Below are 24,668 nucleotides of genomic sequence, written 5' to 3' on the forward strand. Positions count from 1 at the left end.
CATATATATGCCATTGTTATGCTAGCTTGTGATATTGGACGTTAATAGTGTTGTACTTGAGATGTTAAGCCCTTTTGTGTTGCTAGCATGTATGCGGAATTTGTGTAAGTGTGTGCAAGTAGGTATTTTATATATGTACGTGTATAACTATTGCATTCACTAAGCGTTAGCTTACCCTCTCCTTGTTTACCTTTTTAGGCTCCGGCGTGGACAAAGGCAAAGGTATTCGGTTGGATTAGTGGTCTCCCGCTTATTTTGATAGGGGATGCTTTTAGGTTAGCTTTTGAAAGTTCGGCCAAGATTTGGGTAGTTTAACCCCAAGCACCATGCTCTAGTGTCGTTTGGAAATTAAACCTGTATTGGTCGAAACTTGTATTTTTGAACGAAACGCGTAAGACTGGTCGATGTGGGCCTGATGTTGTAAAAGTTGTTTTGATGGTGGAAACCTCTTAGTTTATTATATTGTGATATGTTGTAAAAAGGTTTTTGTTTAAAAGTGTCGGGAAGCGGGATTTTCGCTCACGTGAGTTGGACCCGGGGAAAGCAGCTGCCAGGCAATCTGGACGCCGTCCAGATATGCTGGACATCATCCCGGTCTTAAGTGCTGGACGCCATCCAGATAACTGGACGCCGTCCAGATGGACAGGTCCAGAATTTTTTTTTTTTGGGGCGTGTTCTTGGATTAATGAAGTCGGGTCATTACAAGTGGTATCAGAGCATGGTCTTAGGGATTTTGGCGACTTGAGATAGGTGCCTATACTTAGACTTAATTGTGTGTGCGTTTTATGCGGGACTTGTAGGACTTTGGGTTGGAACGGAAATTGCTAGTGCTAGTGTTTATGTGAATTAACCTTGCACTAACTGTTTTGTTTTGTTTTAGCAATCATCAAGCAATATAGACGTTGTACTAGAGAATTAATGCGACGTGATCGCGTAACAATGATTAGCTACCATTGTTACGGGTTTAAATCGTGTCAAACAAGTGATGTACGATGATTGTTGAGCAAGATGGGGTAGTGTGGTGTATATGTATATACATATGTGTTAAGTCCTTTCGTTTCGTTGCTTAATTTACTTCATTTTATAGAATGAAGATGAGAAATGGACACGACACCAATGACGGAAGTACGAGTGATGATGGTGAACTCACGTCCAAGGTTGAGGCCATCTTTAAAAGGCTAAAAAAGGATTTCCTTGACGATGTTCGAAAGGTTTTCCAGAGTCGGTTGATGGGCAAGTAACCGAAATGATAAATGAGCAAATAAATGCCGCGATCGAGGAGGCATTAGAAGCTAGAAACGTTCATACTCGTGGTGAAGGGGGTGATGGTAACGGTGGGAATGGAAGGCGGGACTTCCATTACAAAAATTTCAACGATGCTCAACCCCCGATGTTTAATGGGGTACGAGATCCGTTGAAAAGCACATGTTGGATTTCCGATATCGAGGGAGCTTTCCGTACCGCGGAATGTTCTCCCGAGAAGAAGGCGAGGTATGGTTCTAGTATGTTGTGGGAAGAAGCTAAGTTGTGGTGAGATGATAAAATCAACATATATGGTGAGGAGCAATGTATGAGTTTGACGTGGGTAGAGTTTAAGAAGGAATTTTTCAAAGAATACCGAACTTCTTCCGATCTTGATAGAATCCGGGACGAGTTGCACAATTTGCAACAAGGTTCAATGGACTTGGTTACTCTCAAGTCTACCTTCTTGGCAAAGACTCGTTTTTGTCCGGAATATGTTGGTGACGATCACAAGCTAATGAAAGATTTCTACCATACCATGAACGATGAGTTCAAGGGTAAGATTAGCCGAGGAGCGGCTAAGTCTTTTGACGAATTATTTGAATTGGCTCGGGGTTTCGATCCGGAGGTTCCAAGAAAAAGCGACTTCTCATTTTCCAAAAGAAAGTTTGAAGGCTCTAGTCATTCTAACTTTTCAAACAAGAAGAACAAGTACAAGAACAAGAAGGGTTCCGAGAGTGTCAATAGCGTGAAGGAGGGCGCTTTCGGGGGTTTTTCTTATACATGCTACAATTGTGGGCAACCGGGTCATATGGCTCGTGATTGTCCGAAATCATCTGCCGGAAACAAGCTCACTTGTTTTAATTGCGGTAAAGAAGGGCATAAGAAGCCGGAGTGTCCCGATTTGCGAAACGATAATGTTAAGCGTCTAGAGAAGGCGGCGGGTATGGCTAGGGGTCGCAACTATTTGATGACGAATGATGAAGCCAAACAATCCAACGAAGTTGTCTCAGGTACTTTTATGGTTAACTCCAATCCGGCAAGGATCCTATTTGATAGCGGTGCAAATTTATCGTTTGTGTCTCCAAAATTTGTGCCTAGACTTAATAGACCGTTAGCTATGTTAAGTCATCCGGTAGAAGTCGAAATAGCGGACGGCAAGACGGTGCTAGTGGTTGATGTGTGTAAAAAGTGTGATGTCGTTTTTGGTGTCGAAAACTTTAAGATAGATCTTATCCCGATGACTTTGGGTGATTTTGATATCGTTGTTGGTATGGATTGGCTCGATCATAATAGGGCCGATATTGCATGCCATGAAAAATTTATTCGTGTGAAGACCCCTAGTGGGGGAGAGTTAATTATTCACGGTGATAAGCGTAGAAGACTTGTGCCGATATGCACTTTTGAACGGGCACATCGTTTCCTTGTTAGTAGTGGCATGGCTTTTCTTTCCTATGTTGTTGATACTCGTGATGAGCCATCACCCATTCGTGAAATTCCGGTGGTTAATGAATTTGAAGACGTTTTTCCGGATGAGTTACTGGGTGTTCCGGCGGAACGACAAGTTGAATTTCGCATTGAGTTGGTTCCGGGGGCTACCCCCATTGCTAAGACTCCTTATCGCTTAGCGTCGATGGAAATGCAAGAGTTGTTAAATCAAACCCAAGAGTTGCTTGAGAAGGGTTTCATTCGACCGAGTGCTTCGCCATGGGGCGCTCCGGTTTTATTCGTGAAGAAGAAGGATGGTAGTATGCGGATGTGTATCGATTATCGGGAGTTGAATAAAGTGACGATCAATAATCGTTATCCATTGCCTCGGATTGATGATTTGTTTGACCAACTCCAAGGTGCAACGTATTTCTCCAAAGTCGACCTACGGTCCGGCTATCACCAAATGCGGGTCCGTGAGGAAGATATCGAGAAAACGGCTTTTCGAACTCGTTACGGGCATTTTGAATTTGTGGTAATGCCTTTTGGTCTTACGAATGCACCGCCGGCATTCATGGATCTTATGAACCGAGTGTGCCAACCTATGTTGGACAAGTCTGTAATTGTGTTCATTGATGACATACTTGTCTATTCGAAGAGTATGAAAGAACATGAACTTCATTTGCGGTGTGTGTTAAAGACGTTGCGGAAGGAGAAGTTGTATGCTAAATTCTCCAAATGTGAATTTTGGTTAAGGGAAGTTTGGTTCCTTGGCGATATTGTGAACGAAAATGATATTCAAGTAGATCCGGGAAAGATTGAGACGGTGAAGAGTTGGAGACGACCGACTACGCCTACGAAAATCTGAAGTTTTCTCGGATTGGCCAGTTATTATCGTCGGTTTATCCAAGACTTTTCTAAGATCGCTTCTTCATTGACGAAATTGACGAGGAAGAACGCGAGATTTATTTGGGAGAACGAGCAAGAAATTGTTTTTCAATTGTTAAAAGAAAAGTTGTGTCAAGCTCCGGTGTTGGTGTTGCCAGAAGGTGCGGAAGACATGACCGTTTATTGTGATGCTTCGCTAAATGGGCTCGGGTGTGTTCTAATGCAAAGAGGTAAAGTCATCGCTTACGCCTCTCGACAATTAAAGGAACACAAGACGAGATATTCGACTCATGATCTTGAGTTGGCGGCGGTTGTGCATGCATTGAAAATTTGGCGCCATTACTTGTATGGTGTCAAGAGTACGATTTATTCGGATCATAAGAGTTTGAAACATCTCTTTAACCAAAGAGATTTGAATTATCGTCAACGTAGGTGGATGGATGTGGTAAAAGATTATGATTGTGAAATACTTTATCACCCAGGCAAGGCGAATGTGGTCATGGATGCGCTAAGTCAAAAGAGTCATCACTCGGCGTTACGATTGGGATTGTTACGTATGATTATTACTAACGATTTTCTTGAAAAACTTGGTGTGATTCAAATAGAGGCTTACGTTCATAACAAGCATGCGGAACGAATAGTGGGGAAATCAGAGTTCATTACTATGGGCTCGCGTGGTTTGTTGTCTTTTCAAGGAAGAGTGTGGGTGCCTAAGATGGGGGATTATCGACGAGTGCTACTTGATGAAGCACATAAGTCAAAGTATTCCATTCATCCTGGCGCAACAAAAATGTATCTTGATTTAAGGAAGGAGTATTGGTGGCCGGGCATGAAACGTGATGTTGTTAAGTATGTTGAGCAATGCGTCACATGTTTGCAAGTTAAAGCCGAACACCAAAAGCCGTATGGTAAGTTACAACCGTTAGAAATCCCGAAGTGGAAATGGGAGCACATTACCATGGATTTTATCACAAAGTTACCAAAGACGGCGAGAACCCAATTTGATTCAATTTGGGTGATAGTTGACCGATTGACAAAAAGTGCTTTGTTTCTTCCCATTCGGGAAGCGATATCGTCGGAGACCTTGGCTAAATTATTTATCAAGGAAGTAGTCGCTCGACATGGGGTTCCTATATCTATTATTTCAGATCGAGATACCCGTCTTACATCTCGGTTTTTGGAAAAGTTTCATGACGATATGGGTACACAATTAAAATTGAGCACGGCGTATCATCCTCAAACGGACGGTCAAACCGAACGTACGAATCAAACATTAGAGGATATGTTACGGGCATGTATTATTGATTTCGGTGGTAGTTGGGACGAGCACTTACCTTTGGTGGAATTCTCGTACAATAATAGTTATCATACTAGTATCGGGATGCCACCGTATGAGATGCTTTATGGGCGAAGATGCCGAACTCCAATTTGTTGGGGTGAAGTGGGACAAAAGGAAATCGGGAGTACCGATTTGGTTTTAGAGACGAATAGCAAGATTGATGTGATTCGGGATCATTTGAAAAAGGCACAAGATAGACAAAAGTCGTATGCCGATAAACGTAGGCGAATGATCGAATTCCAAGAGGGCGACATGGTGATGCTTAAGGTTTCACCATGGAAAGGCATTATTCGGTTTAGAAAACGGGGAAAGTTAGCTCCTCGGTTTATTGGGCCATTTAAGGTTTTAGCTCGTGTTGGTGAAGTCGCGTATCGTTTGGAATTACCCGAAGAACTTGCGGGGATCCATAATACGTTTCATGTTTCCCATCTCCGTAAGTGTCCTGCGGATGATTCTTCGTGGGTGTTATTAGACAAAATTGAACTAAACAACAAGCTAGAGTATATTGAGGAGCCGGTTGCCATACTTGACGAAAAAGTGAAAAGATTGAGAAATAAAGAGGTAAGAACTTTTAAAGTTCAATGGCGGTGTAGTATAGGTTCCGAGTTTACTTGGGAGCCCGAAGAGTTTGTTCTTGTGTATCTTCCTGCTTGTCATGCGGCTTGGATTGCGAGGTCGCAATCCGGTTCAAGTGGGGGAGAGTTGTAAGATCCAGTTTTTCCCAGTTATGTTGGACGCTGTCCAACAGGGTGGGACACACCGTCCCGTTTTGAAGGGCTGGACGGCGTCCAGATGGTCTGACGAGCCAGCTTTGGTATTTTGATATTTAAAAAGGGGTAGTTTGGTAATTTCACTTGGTGGACGACTTTAAGACCCTAGATCAGTTTTGCTGAGCCTCATTACTCCATTTCCATCTACTTTATCTCCCTCCACTAAATTCTAGAGAGAGAGAGGAAGTTCTAGAGTAAGAGAGCTCCATTAAAGGAAGAAGGAGGTTGAATCGGGTCTTAGTGCGAGTTCTAAAGTTGTTCATCTAGTCACTAGCTACGTGGTGATTGTGTTGGTAAGTTATAAAACCTAATTTCTTTACTTAAATTGTGTTAAGGGTTAGGGTTTGGGTTAGTGTTGCACTTAAAACCCATTTGTTAGTGATTTGGGGGTTTTGGGTAAGTTTGGGTCATGAAGACCCAAAAGATGACTAACCTAGGGTTTTGAAAAGTTAAAGTGTGTAAATGGGTCTTAGAGGCTTAGTAGAGGCTTAGTAAAACACTAGCACATTTGTAGTTAATGTTAGTGGGTGTCATTTGGGTTGTGGGTGACCCAAATGGGCGTGTTGACCTATAAATGGGTCAAATGGGTCTTGGGCGACCTAGGTTGTTAAATGTGTATGAGAACATACTAAACTTGTGATTATAAAGTGTTTAAGACCATATTTGGCTAGTGTTAGGATTTTGTTGGTGTTGAACCAAATATTAGGGTTAAGGGTGCAAATGGGTCGGAATTGCACCTTGGGTCAAAATGGCACTAGAATGGGGAGTAAGTTGGTTGAACAACTTGAGTTGTGATTGATTATGTGCTAAATGTGATAGGTACGTTACATTGAAGTTTCAAGCTCGGTTATCTTTCGCAAAAGACTCTAAGGTAAGTGGAATAATTATATGCGTAGGTATATAATGTATCTATTTGTTGTAGAGTGAGATGTGAAGTGTCGAGGTGCTAAGACACCACATTTCACGTGACGAGTGAAGCGTCGAGGTGTTAAGACGCCACTCGGAGTGAAGCATCGAGGTGTTAAGATGCCTGATGTTAAAGCTAAGGTATACGAAATAGTTTATATTTTACTAGGAAAAACTATTAAATACGATACAATTTTACACAAGATATTTATTTATTTAGAGAATGGATATACTTAAACCTTGCTACAACACTTATAGGCAGTGTACCTAATCGTACAGTAGTGTAGTTTTTAGTAAGTCCGGTTCGTTCCACAGGGAAATCTTTAAACAAAGCTTAACGCTATATTAGTTTACTTTTATAAAAATACAAATATATATATAAGTAATATTATTATTATAAAGGGGGGTTTTTACCGTTTAATGACCGGTTTGTCGATTTTAAGACTTTAGTCGCAGTTAAAACCAAATGTAAAATATTAAAAATAAATACAAGACTTAAATTAAAGCGTAAAGTAAATAACGATAATGAAATTGCGAATAATAAAAGTGCGATAAAATAAACTTGCGATAATTAAAAAGGACGATAATTAAAAGTGTAATTAAATAACAATAAATAAAAGTGCGATAATTAGAAGTGCAATTAAATATAAAATAAAGGAAATTAAATATGAAATAAAAGAATTATGCTTATTTAAACTTCCGTAATCATAATGTTTGACGTGTTGATTTTTGTTTTATGCCCATGGGTTAATTGTCCTTTGTCCTGGATTATTTAATATGTCCGTCTGGTTTTTGTCCATAACAGTCCATCAGTCATAAATATAAAGTGCGAGTGTCCTCGTCAAATTATTCTTATACCCGAAGTTAAATATTCCAACTAATTGGGGATTCGAATTGTAACAAGGTTTTAATACTTTGTTTAATGAATACACCAGGTTATCGACTGCGTGTAAACCAAGGTTTTACTACTTTGTTAACAATTACACCAATTACCCTTGAATGTAATTTCACCCCTGTTTTAATTATTCTAGTGGCTATTAATCCATTCCCGTGTCCGGTTAAATGAACGATTATTCGTACATATAAATACCCCGCCCATCGTGTCCGATCGAGTGTATATGGTAAATTATAGGGACGCCCAATTGTAAATCTTTATATTAACATTAACAAACTTTCATTTAGTTAAACAAATATAAAGCCCATTAATAGCCCATAGCCTAATTTCCACAAGTGTCGTTCTTTTGTCCAAACCCCAATTATGGTACAAAGCCCAATTACCCAATTTTAGTAATTAGCCCAACATCATGATTACTTCGTTTTAAATAAGCATAATAATAACTTAGCTACGAGACATTAATGTAAAAAGGTTGAACATAACTTACAATGATTAAAAATAGCGTAGCGTTACACGGACAGAATTTCGACTTACACCCTTACAACATTCGCTAACATACCCTTATTATTAGAATTATAATTAAAATTAAAATTAAAATTAAAATATAAATATAAATATAAATATATACGATATATTGAGAGAGAGAGATATATATTTTGTGAATTTTTACGATCAGAATGCGCGAGCTTTATAGGGATTTTCGATTTTTGGGGCTCCGCGACTCGCGGCATTTTTGCCTTCAAACTCCGCGAGTCGCGGAGGTTACTTTTACAGCTCAGAGGAGTTTGGCTCTTTGTTTACCGACGGTTTATAATATATATATAATATATATATAATTAATATAATTAATTATATATTATATTATATTTATATACATAGTTAACTTGTAATTTTTAGTCCGTTGCGTCGAGCGTTAAGAGTTGACTCTGGTCCCGGTTCCGGATTTTCGAACGTCCTTGCGTACAATTTAATATCTTGTACTTTGCGTTTTGAATCTTGTACTCTTGTAATTTCGAGACGTTTCTTATCAATAATTGGAACCTTTTTTATTGTCTTTTGTACTTTTGAGCTTTTTGGTCGTTTGCGTCTTCAATTCGTCGAATCTGTCTTTTGTCTTCACCTTTTATTATTTAAACGAATATCACTTGTAAATAGAACAATTGCAACTAAAAGCTTGTCTTTCTTGAGGAATAATGCTATGAAATATATGTTCGTTTTTAGCATTATCAAATATTCCCACACTTGAGCGTTGCTTGTCCTCAAGCAATATCGTCTTGAAATACTAGAATCACTTCTTTATTCTTCACACTTTGTACATCAGTGATTTTTTATACGGCGGTATAAACAATGGTAGTAACGTTATGGTTTACAGTCCCACATGACTATAAAAATTTAGATCCATTAAGGAAATTGGATCTTTATGAAAACATTTGATCTTTTGAAAATTAAATCTAGTTTTTACCCTAGATAAGTTTTCCGGGATAACCCTTTACCGGTGTTTGCAAAATATTTTTGTGGGTTTGGTGGGTTTCAGATTTGAAAATTTTAGCTCAAAACTTATGGTTTTGTGTCACCCACTTGCTAACCTTGTATTTGGAAAGCAACACGTCCAGTTTACTTGTCCCGTATATTACCTTTCGGTAAACTACCGTCCGGTTGTAAAGGAAAGCGTTGAACAAGCAACTGTTAAGGCAATGTCCCCTGACATGCTTTTAGTTATGGTCTATAACGTGTCGGACGCAATTACTATCCTTGGTAGGAGCAATAGTAAAGCTCACCCTTATAATTTTTCGGTATGGCACAAGGTCCTGTCTTTGACCACTATGCAACCACCGTTCTTACGGTTGACACCCGATTTAGTTCAGGTGACCTAATGAATTCCAGGTGAATTCCTAGGATTTTACGTTCAATGGTAATGAACGCATTGAAAATAGGGTTTTCAGAAAACAAATCGGTTTATAATTTTGATCAAAATATTTTCTCGTTCAAGCTCGAGTTTAGACATCATCGAATTCCATGAGTTTGAATTCTCAATCTTTAAGGTCAATCTCAAGGATTGAGTAATATCAGGCTTAAAAGCTGATTTTTGATCTTTAAGGAGATTATTCTTTCTGGGGATCTGATTTATTAGTCTTATCAAGCTAATTTGCACGGTGCCTCCCCATTGTACGAGATAAATCCTTCTCATGGTTAGGATAAATCTGACCACATGGCGACCCTGTTTAATGCTGAGGTCCGTGGATTTCCTGCTGATTTTAGTGATGACTTTTCTAGATTTTTCGTCAACCTACAGCTGGTCTGGACGACAACTTCATGACCTAAATCAAGAAGCGCGTGTCTTTTTCGGAAGACTTTACTTCCTTTTAATGATGGAATTGATTCATCGTGTAGATCCATCTCTTCTTTTCTTTCATCGGTAAAACAGTTTAGTTTAGTCCAAAGCAAAAGTATTTTTAGTTATTTGTTACAGATATATGTGACATATGTTTAAGATAACTTGGTAAATTTTCCCACACTTGGCTTTTATTTTCCTTTTTATCGTCCTCTATTCCATTTTAAATGAATTTTAACATTTTGGTTTGTTTCTCAATTTATGTCCTTTCCGAGGTAACAATAATTTCGGTGTTAAAACCTAGTTTTATCGTTCATAAATATATATAAACATGAATTTGAGTTCATTTAATTGGAAATTTTTAAAATTTTTACTAGAATTGGGTAGTTAGTATATAAGACTAGGGCTGTTCTTTTTTATCAGAGAGCACTAGATTCTAATACAACTACTGCTTTACTAGTATTTTTAATGGTAACCAAGTGTTTAAGATAAAAAATTTTAAAATCCGAAAGAATTTAACCCCTTCCCACACTTAAGATCTTGCAATGCCCTCATTTGCAAGAAATCAGGAATAATTTAAATTATTGAGGGTGATTTGTGTGAAAATGATTAAATTTTTACCAAAGTTTCCAAATATATTGGCGTTTGTTTGCTGAATGATAAATGGTGCACATCATTTGTTCATTCCGTCTTGTTGTTATTTCACATATATTTTGCATCTTGTCGTCAAAATTAGTTGCTTTTGCTAAACTTAATGCCAGTCTTTGAAAATGCGTTGTTTTACCCTGTTGTGTACATAAGATAAACTGCAACCATATATACATATTTTTGAAGTTTGGTATATTACCCCACATTCAAAAATTATTAAAATCTAAGAATAAAAGTTAGATAATTATAAAAATGATTACAATATTAACAAAAGTATTAAACATATCAATAATTACAAATTACAAAATAAATAAATATACTAGGGATGATACTGGTACCAATAGGGGTTCCAGGCATAACCATAAGTGCTATAGAATGCTTCGGCAGGGTCATACGTAGGATACGGTGGCTGCATCTCTATAGACCAGGGAGGGAAGATGGGTTTCGGTGTAGGAATATAGTTTCTACCTATATGTTGGCAATGAGCTATGATTTGGTTCTGATGAACTTGCCAATCTTCAAATGCTCTCTGTCTAGCATTTTCGTATTCCTGAGAAGCTATAAACCTTTGCATTTCTTGCATCTCATTCCCCCCTCCTACATTACCTTGCTGTAGGTTTCTCTCCACTTGTGGATGTCTACCATGGTATCGTACTGCGGCGTTATTTCGCCTCTTCAAAACTTTCGCACCATGGTATACATTTAAACCTATGGTATCGCGGGTTCTGGTTCTTCTACTAATAATCCCCCCCGACTTATATCCACACCGAGATATTCACCAATCAAAGTAATAAAAATACCACCTCCTATTATGCTATGCGGCCGCATCCCCCGAACCATAGCTGATAAATAATAACCCACAAAATATGGTATACTTACAGCGCTTTGTGGGTCTCGAATACACATATGGTAAAACAAATCCTGTTCATTTACTTTTTCCTTGTTTTTACCCCTTTGTGTAATCGAATTAGCTAAAAACCTATGAATTACTCTTAATTCGGCTCTACCTATATCCAAATAAGAGTAATTTCCCCCTTTGAAACGGTGATGGCTTGTCATTTGACTCCACACACCGTGTGTATCAAAATTTTCATCTATCTTTCTACCGTTTAGTATCAATCCTCTACAATCGGCAGACGCTAACTCCTCAGGCGTATATATACGTAAAGCCTGAGCCATGTCTAGTAAAGACATGTGGCGCATCGAACCGCCTAACAAAAATCTAATAAAAGAACGATCAGTTAAACTAGCTACCCGATCATTCAACTCTATACTACATAATAATTCTTCACACCATACTTTATATACAGGTCTACGTATGGTGAATAAACGTACCCAGTCATTAAAAGAAGAATTACCATACCTCTGTACAAGTAATTCCCTAATTGGCCCGGCCAATTCTACAGCTTCTAAGGGTCCCCATTCTATGACCCTTGGTACCTCAACAACCTTAGAATGAAGAGTATGCAAACCCCTTTGATATTTTAGATAATCTATCCAAAGTCTGTCAAATCTCAGGTTTGGGTGCAACTCTTCCAAGTGCATATCAGAAAAGGTCATGACTGGATGAGGTATATCCTGCTTGTAGTAGTTATCCACCTCCTGTTGTTCCAAATTCTCAGCAGGAGCATTGCGGGCTTGGGATGAAGATTCACCCCTTTCAGTCTGCAAAACACATCAAACACAAATTTTGTGCATCCAAATATGCATTAGTGTCAGCAAAATCATCAATCAAAATAATTACAATGACATTATCAATTTATATCAAACTTAAGCTCATTTTCATATTTTCATCAAATCTACACTTTTTCAAATAAGCATATACGAAAATGTTCGCCAAGTTCATAATCATTCAACTCAAATAACATGTCAAAATAATCATTACTAGCAATTAAACAAGTTTCAAATGGCATTATCTTTCAAAAATCAAGTTCATGAATTTTAGACTTGAAAAAGTCCACTTTAATTCTCAAAATCATGTTTAGGCTCAAAGTTTGGATCATTTAACTACCTAGACATGTTACACTACTCAATTTAGCAACAATTCATGACAAAAATCGGCCATAACCTGTTTATATCAAAAAGCCCCAAATTGCTCAAGAACACAAACCCTAGATTATTCAAAATTTGAAGTTTAAGGCTTCTAATCATGTTAAACAGCATCAATCTAGGTTATACAAGCATAATACATAAACAATTTAAGCATAATTACACTAAAAAGCATCAAAATCAAATTGGGGAAAAAATTGCTCAAGAACACCAAATTTCGGATTAAATGGTGTTTAGGTGTAGAAATTTACCGTTTTTCTTGAGTAATTCTTAGATAGCATCCTTCTCAACATGATTTTAGCAAAAGATTTGGTGATTAACGGTTAAAAATTGTGATTTTGGGGTGTATTTTTCGGGTTTTTCGCGTGCAGTTTTTCGCAGGTTTTTATTGTTTTGGGGTTGGGACTGATCTGTTCCAGCTCTTTATTTTTTTTTCTGATTTCTGACCCCTCCGCGAGTCGCGGTGAATAACCCTTCAAACTCTGCGAGTCGCGGAGTTTGATATTTTTTTTATTTTTTTTATTTTTTATAATCAATAACTTATAAAACAATTAAGTACTTAATTTTAAAATTTTGTTTCCCTTGTTATTTAGGACGAGGTCGTTTCGGATCGATGTCCTAGTCCGTCCCTCGACAAAATTTTAAAATTTGTCTTTTTGTAGCGATTGTTTTAAAAGCTAAGATTTTTGGGTTTTTTTTAATGTTTTTGGCATACTTTAAATCAATAAGATTAAAAATAATGATAATAAAAGTTCTCGTCCCTCCCTTGGGTAAAGCAATTTCGGTTCAAAGACCTAGTCTTCAACTTACGACGAATTTTAAAAATCATATTTTTAACTTAATGAGATAAAGTAAATTTTTGTTTTTAAATTCACACAACTTAAATATAAAATTCAAAATTTATATTAAAAATTCACACCAAACTTAAAATTTGAAATGCATAAAATTAAAAATTTATATTTTTTTTTTAAAAATTAAAAATTCACACCAAACTTAATTTTAATTTTTCAAATATTTACAATTTTAAAAATATTGTTTTACAAAGTTTACAATATTAATTTAAGATTTAAATATTAATTTTAAAAACATGGTAAAAATAAATTTAAAAATCTTTTTGTCTTTTTATCCCACTTTAATCAATCAAATATTATCAAAAATATGCGCCCCTCTTTTCGGTAAAGTAATTTCGGTTCCAAGACCTAATTTAACTCATGACGAATTTTTGAAATATTTTGGGTTGATTGATTAAAGATATTTATACCTTAAGAATAAACGTTAAATTTCGCAGTGATGTAATAAATTTTTGAATGATATCAATAATTTCGGTCGCCAAACCTAATTTTATTCAATACCAATTTAATACTTTTTAGCGAACAAATTAGCTTTTATTATCAAAAGGTTAAAAATAAAAATAAAAATAAAAACTGTACAGACATACCTGTGGAATAGATTTCTTAGTTATATGATCTATCCCATTCATAAGTAGTCGGTTTAATTGATTTTCCATGGCTACATAGGCGTAACCTCGAGCATTCAGTGTCTTTTCTTCTAAACATATGAACGGTCCGTCTCTGCATAAAGTAGAAAATTCGGTATTTGAATAGGTTTGATTATTTGAACATTTACCTCCATGTGACCATTTTCCGCATTTGTGACATCGTTCTAGGTGTCGTGCTCTTCTTTTCGCTGCGGATTTTGATTTTCCTTTACCAAATTGTAACTTATTATCTTCGCATCTGGATTCTTTTCTAACTCCGTCCATTCTTTCTCTGATTACTGATACTAGTTCACTCGGTAGTATGTCATTATTTCTTTTAGTGATCAAAGCGTGTAGCATTAGACCATGGTTTAGTTCACAGGCAGTCTTCATTTCGTAAAAACCTAAAAAAAATAAAAATTCAGAATGGGGGGAGAAGACTAGTTCTTTAGGGTCTGCTAGGGAAAGACCATTCGGGTTCCATTTTCGAGAACTACACGAAAACAGATAATCTAACTCTAACAGAAATACATATTATCCTTTAAAGACTTGATTCTCCCCACACTTAGTTAGCTGTGGTGTCGAAATTGTGATTAACTTCGTTGTCGACTTCCATCGGACCATGTATGTAATGTTTAACTCTGTGACCATTAACTTTAAATTCAATCCCATTTGAATTTATCAATTCTATCGTTCCGTATGGGAAAACTCTTTTGACTATGAATGGTCCAGACCATCTTGATTTCAATTTTCCAGGAAATAGCTTGAATCGTGAATTGAAAAGAAGAACTCTGTCTCCTTCTTTAAATTCTTTTGAACTTCTGATTCTTTTATCATGCCATTTCTTCGTTCTTTCTTTATAGATTAACGAATTTTAGTATGCTTCATGTCTTAATTCTTCTAATTCGTTTAGTTGACTTAATCGTAGACGTCCGGCTTCATGTAAATCAAGATTACATGTCTTCAAAGCCCAAAATGCTTTGTGTTCAATTTCTACTGGAAGATGACATGCTTTTCCATAAACAAGTCTAAAAGGTGTGGTTCCAATTGGAGTTTTGTAGGCTGTTCTAAAAGCCCAAAGTGCATCCTCCAATTTAATGGACCATTCCTTCGGATTTGATCCTACGGTTTTCTCTAGAATACGTTTTAAAGCTCGGTTGGTATTTTCAACTTGTCCACTTATTTGTGGATGATATGCGGTGGAGATTTTATGAGTTACTCCATATCTTTTAAGAACTTTCTCAAGTTGATTATTACAGAAATGAGTACCCCGATCACTTATTAAAGCTTTCGGTGTTCCAAACCTTGCAAAAAGACGTTTTAAAAAGTTGACTACAACTCGTGCATCGTTAGTTGGGAGAGCTTGTGCTTCCGCCCATTTAGATACATAATCAATGGCTACGAGTATATATAGATTATTATTAGATTTTGGAAATGGACCCATAAAGTCAATACCCCAAATGTCAAATACTTCACATACTTGGATGACATTTTGTGGCATTTCATCACGTTGACTTATTTTTCCGGCCCTTTGACATGCATCACAGGATTTGCAAAGAAGGTGTGCGTCTTTGTAAATTGTAGGCCAATAGAATCCAGCTTCATAAACTTTTCTTGCTGTTAGTTGAGGCCCATAATGCCCTCCTGTTGGTCCTGTGTGACAATGGTTTAAAATTTTACTAGCTTCATCTCCAAATACACATCGACGTATTATTCCATCGGGACAACTTTTAAACAGATGTGGATCTTCCCAAAAATAGTGTTTTATATCACTGAAGAATTTCTTTCGTCTTTGGTACGATAATCCTTTTTCAAGGAATCCACAAACTAAGTAGTTTGCATAGTCTGCAAACCATGGGATTTCATTATAATCTATCTTCAATAGATATTCATCAGGAAAGTTGTCTTGTATGGCCGATTCATTTAGAACTTCTAACTTAGGATTTTCAAGATGAGAAAGATGATCAGCGGCGAGATTTTCTGCTCCTTTTTTATCTCGGATTTCAATATCGAACTCTTGTAAGAGTAAGATCCAACGGATTAATCTTGGTTTAGCATCTTGTTTTGAAAATAGGTATCTAAGAGCAGAATGGTCGGTATAGACTACCGTTTTTGCTAGAACGAGATATGATCAAAATTTGTCAAAAGCAAAGACAATAGCAAGGAGTTCTTTTTCAGTAGTTGTATAGTTCGTTTGTGCTCCTTGTAATGTCTTACTAGCATAATATATAGGTTGAAATCGTTTTTCAATCCTTTGTCCTAAAACGGCTCCCATTGCAAAATCACTTGCATCGCACATTAGTTCAAATGGTAGATTCCAATTTGGTGTTATCATGATCGGCGCATTAGTGAGTTTCTCTTTAAGAATATTAAAAGATTTGATACACTCATCTGAAAAGATGAATGGAGCATCCTTTTCTAGGAGTTTATTCATAGGAGTGGCAATTTTAGAAAAATCTTTTATGAAACGTCGGTAAAAACCGGCATGCCCTAGAAAACTCCTAACTCCTCTAACATTGGTGGGATGTGGAAGTTTAGCAATTACATCTACTTTAGCTCTATCCACTTCAATTCCTTCTTTTGAAATTTTATGTCCAAGAACGATGCCTTCTTTAACCATGAAATGGCATTTCTCCCAATTAAGTACTAGATTTGATTTTTCGCATCTAATTAGCATTCGTTCCAGATTAACTAGACATGATTTAAATGTATCACCGAAGACTGAAAAGTCATCCATGAAAACTTCCATACATTCTTCTATCATGTCGTGAAAAATCGCCATCATACACCTTTGAAAGGTTGCAGAGGCGTTGCAAAGTCCAAATGGCATGCGTTTGTAAGCAAAAGTACCATAAGGGCACGTGAATGTGGTTTTCTCTTGGTACTCGGGTGATATTGGAATTTGAAAATATCCGGAAAATCCATCTAGAAAACAATAGTAGCTATTTCCGGCTAATCTTTCCAACATTTGATCAATGAAAGGTAAGGGAAAGTGATCTTTTCTGGTGGCGTCATTTAATTTTCTATAATCAATACATACACGCCATCCTGTTACTGTCCTAGTAGGAATAAGCTCATTTTTCTCATTTGTAATGACAGTCATGCCACCCTTCTTAGGTACGCATTGAACTGGGCTTACACATGGACTATCAGAAATTGGATATATCAAACCTGCATCTAGCAGTTTAATAATCTCTTTCTTAACTACATTTTGCATATTAAGATTTAGTCTTCGTTGGCGTTGCACATACGTTTTATGACCTTCTTCCATAAGGATTTTATGTGTGCAATACGAAGGACTTATTCCTTTAATATCATGAATCTTCCATGCAATGGCTGGTTTATGAGCTTTCAACACAGAAATGAGTTGTGATTTCTCATTTTCAGTAAGAGAAGACGATATTATTACAGGTAATTCAGATTCACCATGTAAATAAGCGTATTCCAAATGGTTTGGAAGTGGCTTTAACTCTAATTTCGGAGGTTCTTCTATCGATGATTTATATCGATATCTGTCTTCTTCTTTTAGCATTTGAATTTCTTCTGTTGTTGGTTCATATCCATTAGCTATAAGTGTAGCTAACATTTCAGCTTCATCAATTGGTTCATTACCTTCTCCTAAAGAACATTCTCCTGTTCCTTGTAATTCTGGAAATTCTTTTAATAATTCTGCATGTGCATCTATAGTTTGAATATAATAACATGTATCATCTGCAGATTGTGGTTGTTGCATTGCTCTATCAACTGAAAAGGTAACACTCTCATCCTCTATACTTAGGGTCAGTTTCTTACCGAACACGTCTATCATTGCTTTAGCCGTGTTTAAGAATGGTCTTCCTAATATGAGAGGAACTTGAGAATCTTCTTCCATGTCCAGAACAACAAAATCTACTGGAAATACTAAAGTACCAACTTTAACTAGCATGTTCTCCATTATCCCTCTAGGATATTTTATTGATCAATCGGCTAGTTGTATGCTTATTCTGGTTGGTTTTAATTCTCCAAGGTCTAGTTTAGCGTATAGTGAATACGGCATTAGATTTATACTAGCACCTAAGTCTGCCAATGCTTCTATTGAACTAAGACTACCCAGAAAACATGGAATTGTGAAACTTCCTGGATCAGATAGTTTTTCTGGTATCTTATTCAACAGCACTGCTGAACAATTAGCATTCATAGTAACAGCCGAGAGTTCTTCCATTTTCTTTCTATTTGAGATTAGATCTTTCAAGAATTTAGCATATCTAGGCATTCCTGAAATCACATCAATGAAAGGAAGATTTACATTTATCTGTTTAAACATATCCAAGAATTTGGATTGCTCGGCTTCAAGTTTCTCTTTCTTCATTTTACTCGGGTAAGGAAGTGGTGGTTGGTATGGTTTAACATAAGGTTTATCCTTAACTGTGTTATCTTCATTAACCTTTTCAACTACCGGTTCTTTTTCCTTATCTTGATCAGGTTGTGGTTCTTGTGGAGTAGGAATGGCTTCATCAGAAGTTACAGGTATTTCAGGTGGTTTAAGTGTTGTACCACTTCTTGTGGTAATGGCTTTAGCTGTTTCATTTCGGGGGTTAGCATTTGTATCACTAGGTGGACTTCCCGGTTTTCTTTCACCTATTAACCTTGCTAGGTTACTTACTTCTTGTTCCAGATTTTGAATAGAAGCTTGTTGATTTCTAAATGCTTGAGCATTTTGTTCGTTGGTTTGTTTCTGAGAGGTGAAAAACTGTGTTTGAGTTTCAACTAGCCTTGTCATCATATCTTCTAAATTCGGCTTTTTATCATCGGTTTGTTGTGGTGGTTTGTTTTGAAAATTAGGTCTTTGCTGATTATAAGTATTATTGGATAGTTGTTGATTGCTAGGACCTTGTTGGTTGTTGTATGGAATATTTCGGTTATAATTCTGGTTTTGATTGTAAATCGGTCTTGGCGGTTGATAATTATTCTGATAATTATTTCCAAGCCTTTGGTTTATGTATGAAATATTCTCTCTTTGTTCCATTGTTAATTCAATACTGAGACAATCTTTTGTCAAATGTGGTCCTCCACACTGCTCACAACTAATTCGTATTGAGTGAATATCTTTAGTCATCTTTTCCATTCGTCTCTCCACAGCATCTATCTTTGCGGAAATGGAATCTAAGTCATGGCTAGAATCGGCTCTAGCTGCTTTAGATGATCTAATGATATCTTTTTCTTGGTGCCACTCATGTGAGTGGGAAGCAGTGTTATCAATAATTTTGTAAGCATCAGTTTCGGTTTTCTTCATAATAGAACCACCAGCTGCTATATCTATGTCTTTTCTTGTAGTGATGTCGCATCCTTGGTAGAATATTTGTACTATTTGACAGGTGTCTAAACCATGTTGCGGACATCCTCTTAACAACTTTCCATATCTTGTCCATGCCTCATATAGAGTTTCATTTGGTTTCTGTGTAAACGTAACAATTTCTGCTTGAAGTCTTACGGCTTTAGATGCAGGAAAGAATTGTTTAAGAAATTTGTCAACTAAAACATCCCATGTATCGATCGCCCCTTCAGGTAACGATTCCAACCAATCTTTGGCTTCTCCCTTTAAAGTCCAGGGAAATAACATGAGATATATCTGTTCATCCTCCACTTCTCGGATTTTAAATAGTGTGCAGATCCTATTAAAGGTACGTAGATGTTCATTTGGATCTTCCTTCGGCGCACCACTAAATTGGCATTGATTAGTCACCATGTGTAGAATTTGTCCTTTGATTTCATAATCTGGCGCACTAATGTCTGGATGAGTAATTGCGTGACCTTGGCCAGTGCGTTTAGCTCTCATTCGGTCTTCCATACTTAAAGGTTCCAGATTCTCCATAATTGAATTTGTTGAATCGGAATCACTAGAGGATTCTGATTTAATGGTTCGTTCCTCAACAATCTCTGTTTGAATAATTGGTGGCTCCGGAGGAAAGTTTAATGGTTCAGGATCTATGAACCGTTCCTGAATATTCTCAGGATTCTCAATTATGAGGTTGGGTTCAAAAAATGGATTATCGGAAATTTGAACTGAAGTACTTGGTTGACAGGATGACGATTCTAAAGAAAAATCAACGGCGGTTATATTTGCTAAATGTCTTGATCTAGTTACAGGTGGTGAACGTACAAAAGGTGATGAACGTCTTGCTCGGTGCATTCACTGAATATCCTATTAGTTTTAAAAGGAAAGAAAAATTATAATAAGTTATCCAATTAATAGACTTTTCTGATTTTGCCCACGTTTCGAATAGCCAAAAGATGCAGAAGAGGGGCAGGATTCGTTTGGTCTCAATATAATTGAGGACTGTTTGGCTCCAATAACCCGGTCCACGTACAAATCCAACTATTACTACGAACCAGAAAATTTTGATGTCTATCAATTTAACCACTTAAAATAAATTTTCGTAATTTTAAGAAATTTAGAGAAGAAGTAGAAAAAAATCTAAGTCCTAAAAACTAGAATGGCGAGAAATAAGAGAGAAAAAGAGTTCGTCGGAAAAAGGTTGAAAAAGAAAAATGGTTGAAAAATAAAAGGTGACGGAAAAATAAAAGAAACTTATAAAACTTAAAAGTACTTTGACTAACCTAACCTTATTACTACAACTAACTTAAAATTATAATCGCAAATTGAAATTACTAATTGGAATGATAATTGATACATAGGTAAAAGGTGTCTAAAAATATTAAAGCTTATAGGAAAAACTAAATCCCAAATGGAAATAACTTAAAAAGAAACTAAAACTTAAAAAGGCGTCGCAAAATTCTAAAGCACCTAAATCTTAGTATAAAGAAAAAGCACTTAAGGGATTTTACGGCAAAGCCTAAAAATCTAAAAGTAAAAATAATTATGGCAAAAACTATGAATTAAAACTAAATATGAGCTAAAAATACAAAAGTTACGCTAAAATGATTAAAAAGGGACAAAATATAAAAATATACAAAAAGTTGTAAAAAGTACAATTTTTATAAAAATATTATTTTTATATTATTTATTTAATAAAACTACTAATTTTACAATTTAATAAAACTAATTAATACTAAATACATAAATTAAATAAAAAGTAAAAGTTAAAATAAAATTAATAATAATAATAATAATAATTAGGGTTAATAATAATAATAATTATTAAATAACCCGTAATTAATGCTGAATTAGGGCTTCCTGTTCGCGTGTCAGAGCAGCTCCGCGAGTCGCGGTATTTATTGCATCAAACCCCGCGAGTCGCGGGGTTCAGAATTTCAGATCTGGAGCAGTTTGAAATTTTACGCGTTTTTTCTTTTTTTTTATTTTTTTATTTTTAATTTCTGTTTTTAATTTTCTGTTTTAATAAAAGTATTTATATAATAACAACTTATATATAAAGACTAAAATAGAAATATTTTATAATTTTATAAATAAAAATCTTAAAACTAGATTTATATATATATATATATATATATATATTTTTTTTTATATGTTTTTAAATAAAAACAAAATACTTAAATAAAACTTATGTTTTTATAAAAACAAAGAAAATTTATAAAACTTAAATATTTATCAAACTCCTAAAAATATTTATATTTTTTCTTTTCTTTTTATATTTTCGAATATTTAAAACGTTTTTTTTTTATTAGCGTTGCGCTTCCGGCTTTTAAGAGAGTTCCCCGGCAGCGGCGCCAAAAATACTTGATGTTAAAGCTAAGGTATAAGTAATAGTTTATATTTTACTAGGAAAACTATTAAATACGATACAATTTTACACAAGATATTTATTTATTTAGAGAATGGATATACTTAAACCTTGCTACAACACTTATAGGCAGTGTACCTAATCGTACAGTAGTGTAGTTTTTAGTAAGTCCGGTTCGTTCCACAGGGAAATCTTTAAACAAAGCTTAACGCTATATTAGTTTACTTTTATAAAAATACAAATATATATATAAGTAATATTATTATTATAAAGGGGGGTTTTTACCGTTTAATGACCGGTTTGTCGATTTTAAGACTTTAGTCGCAGTTAAAACCAAATGTAAAATATTAAAAATAAATACAAGACTTAAATTAAAGCGTAAAGTAAATAACGATAATGAAATTGCGAATAATAAAAGTGCGATAAAATAAACTTGCGATAATTAAAAAGGGCGATAATTAAAAGTGCAATTAAATAACAATAAATAAAAGTGCGATAATTAGAAGTGCAATTAAATATAAAATAAAGGAAATTAAATATGAAATAAAAGAATTATGCTTATTTAAACTTCCGTAATCATAATGTTTGACGTGTTGATTTTTGTTTTATGCCCATGGGTTAATTGTCCTTTGTCCTGGATTATTTAATATGTCCGTCTGGTTTTTGTCCATAACAGTCCATCAGTCATAAATATAAAGTGCGAGTGTCCTCGTCAAATTATTCTTATACCCGAAGTTAAATATTCCAACTAATTGGGGATTCGAATTGTAACAAGGTTTTAATACTTTGTTTAATGAATACACCAGGTTATCGACTGCGTGTAAACCAAGGTTTTACTACTTTGTTAACAATTACACCAATTACCCTTGAATGTAATTTCACCCCTGTTTTAATTATTCTAGTGGCTATTAATCCATTCCCGTGTCCGGTTAAATGAATGATTATTTGTACATATAAATACCCCGCCCATCGTGTCCGATCGAGTGTATATGATAAATTATAGGGACGCCCAATTGTAAATCTTTATATTAACATTAACAAACTTTCATTTAGTTAAACAAATATAAAGCCCATTAATAGCCCATAGCCTAATTTCTACAAGTGTCGTTCTTTTGTCCAAACCCCAATTATGGTACAAAGCCCAATTACCCAATTTTAGTAATTAGCCCAACATCATGATTACTTCGTTTTAAATAAGCATAATAATAACTTAGCTACGAGACATTAATGTAAAAAGGTTGAAATTAACTTACAATGATTAAAAATAGCGTAGCGTTACACGGACAGAATTTCGACTTACACCCTTACAACATTCGCTAACATACCCTTATTATTAGAATTATAATTAAAATTAAAATTAAAATTAAAATATAAATATAAATATAAATATATACGATATATTGAGAGAGAGAGATATATATTTTGTGAATTTTTACGATCAGAATGCGCGAGCTTTATAGGGATTTTCGATTTTTGGGGCTCCGCAACTCGCGGCATTTTTGCCTTCAAACTCCGCGAGTCGCGGAGGTTACTTTTACAGCTCAGTGGAGTTTGGCTCTTTGTTTACCGACGGTTTATAATATATATATAATATATATATAATTAATATAAATAATTATATATTATATTATATTTATATACATAGTTAACTTGTAATTTTTAGTCCGTTGCGTCGAGCGTTAAGAGTTGACTCTGGTCCCGGTTCCGGATTTTCGAACGTCCTTGCGTACAATTTAATATCTTGTACTTTGCGTTTTGAATCTTGTACTCTTGTAATTTCGAGACGTTTCTTATCAATAATTGGAACCTTTTTGATTGTCTTTTGTACTTTTGAGCTTTTTGGTCGTTTGCGTGTTAAGAGTTGACTCTGGTCCCGGTTCCGGATTTTCGAACGTCCTTGCGTACAATTTAATATCTTGTACTTTGCGTTTTGAATCTTGTACTCTTGTAATTTCGAGACGTTTCTTATCAATAATTGGAACCTTTTTGATTGTCTTTTGTACTTTTGAGCTTTTTGGTCGTTTGCGTCTTCAATTCGTCGAATCTGTCTTTTGTCTTCACCTTTTATTATTTAAACGAATATCACTTGTAAATAGAACAATGGCAACTAAAAGCTTGTCTTTCTTGAGGAATAATGCTATGAAATATATGTTCGTTTTTAGCATTATCAATGCCACTCTAAGTAATTGACGGGTAAAGCATCGAGGTGTTAAGATGCCACCTAGGAGTGAAGTGTCGAGGTGTTAAGACGCCACTCCGTAAAATAAAGAGTGAAGCATAGAGGTGTTAAGATGCCACTCGGGGTAAAGTACCGAGGTGTTAAGGTGCCACCCTAGGGTTTAGTGATACGATGTGTTAAGTACACTAACGGATGTTATGAACACCGATGGCATTTTCGTGATCACCATTCCCTTGTACGATTGGTTAACCATGGTTATTGTGTTGAGTCGTAAGCATATTATGTGGTTCGAGTTATTTACATATATATGCCATTGTTATGCTAGCTTGTGATATTGGAGGTTAATAGCGTTGTACTTGAGATTTTAAGCACTTTTGTGTTGCTAGCATGTATGCGGAATTTGTGTAAGTGTGTGCAAGTAGGTATTTTATATATGTACGTGTATAACTATTGCATTCACTAAGCGTTAGCTTACCCTCTCCTTGTTTACCTTTTTAGGCTCCGGCGTGGACAAAGGCAAAGGTATTCGGTTGGATTAGTGGTCTCCCGCTTATTTTGATAGGGGATGCTTTTGGGTTAGCTTTTGGAAGTTCGGCCAAGATTTGGGTAGTGTAACCCCTAACACCATGCTCGAGTGTCGTTTGGAAATTAAACTTGTATTGGTCGAAACTTGTATTTTTGAACGAAACGCGTAAGATGGGTCAATGTGGGCCCGATGTTGTAAAACTTGTTTTGATGGTGGAAACCTCTCAGTTTATTATATTGTGATATGTTGTAAAAAGGTTTTCGTTTAAAAGTGTCGGGAAGCGGGATTTCCGCTCATGTAAGTTGGA

Source organism: Rutidosis leptorrhynchoides, chromosome 7, assembly GCF_046630445.1.
Source record: "Rutidosis leptorrhynchoides isolate AG116_Rl617_1_P2 chromosome 7, CSIRO_AGI_Rlap_v1, whole genome shotgun sequence".
Classification (NCBI taxonomy): Eukaryota; Viridiplantae; Streptophyta; class Magnoliopsida; order Asterales; family Asteraceae; genus Rutidosis; species Rutidosis leptorrhynchoides.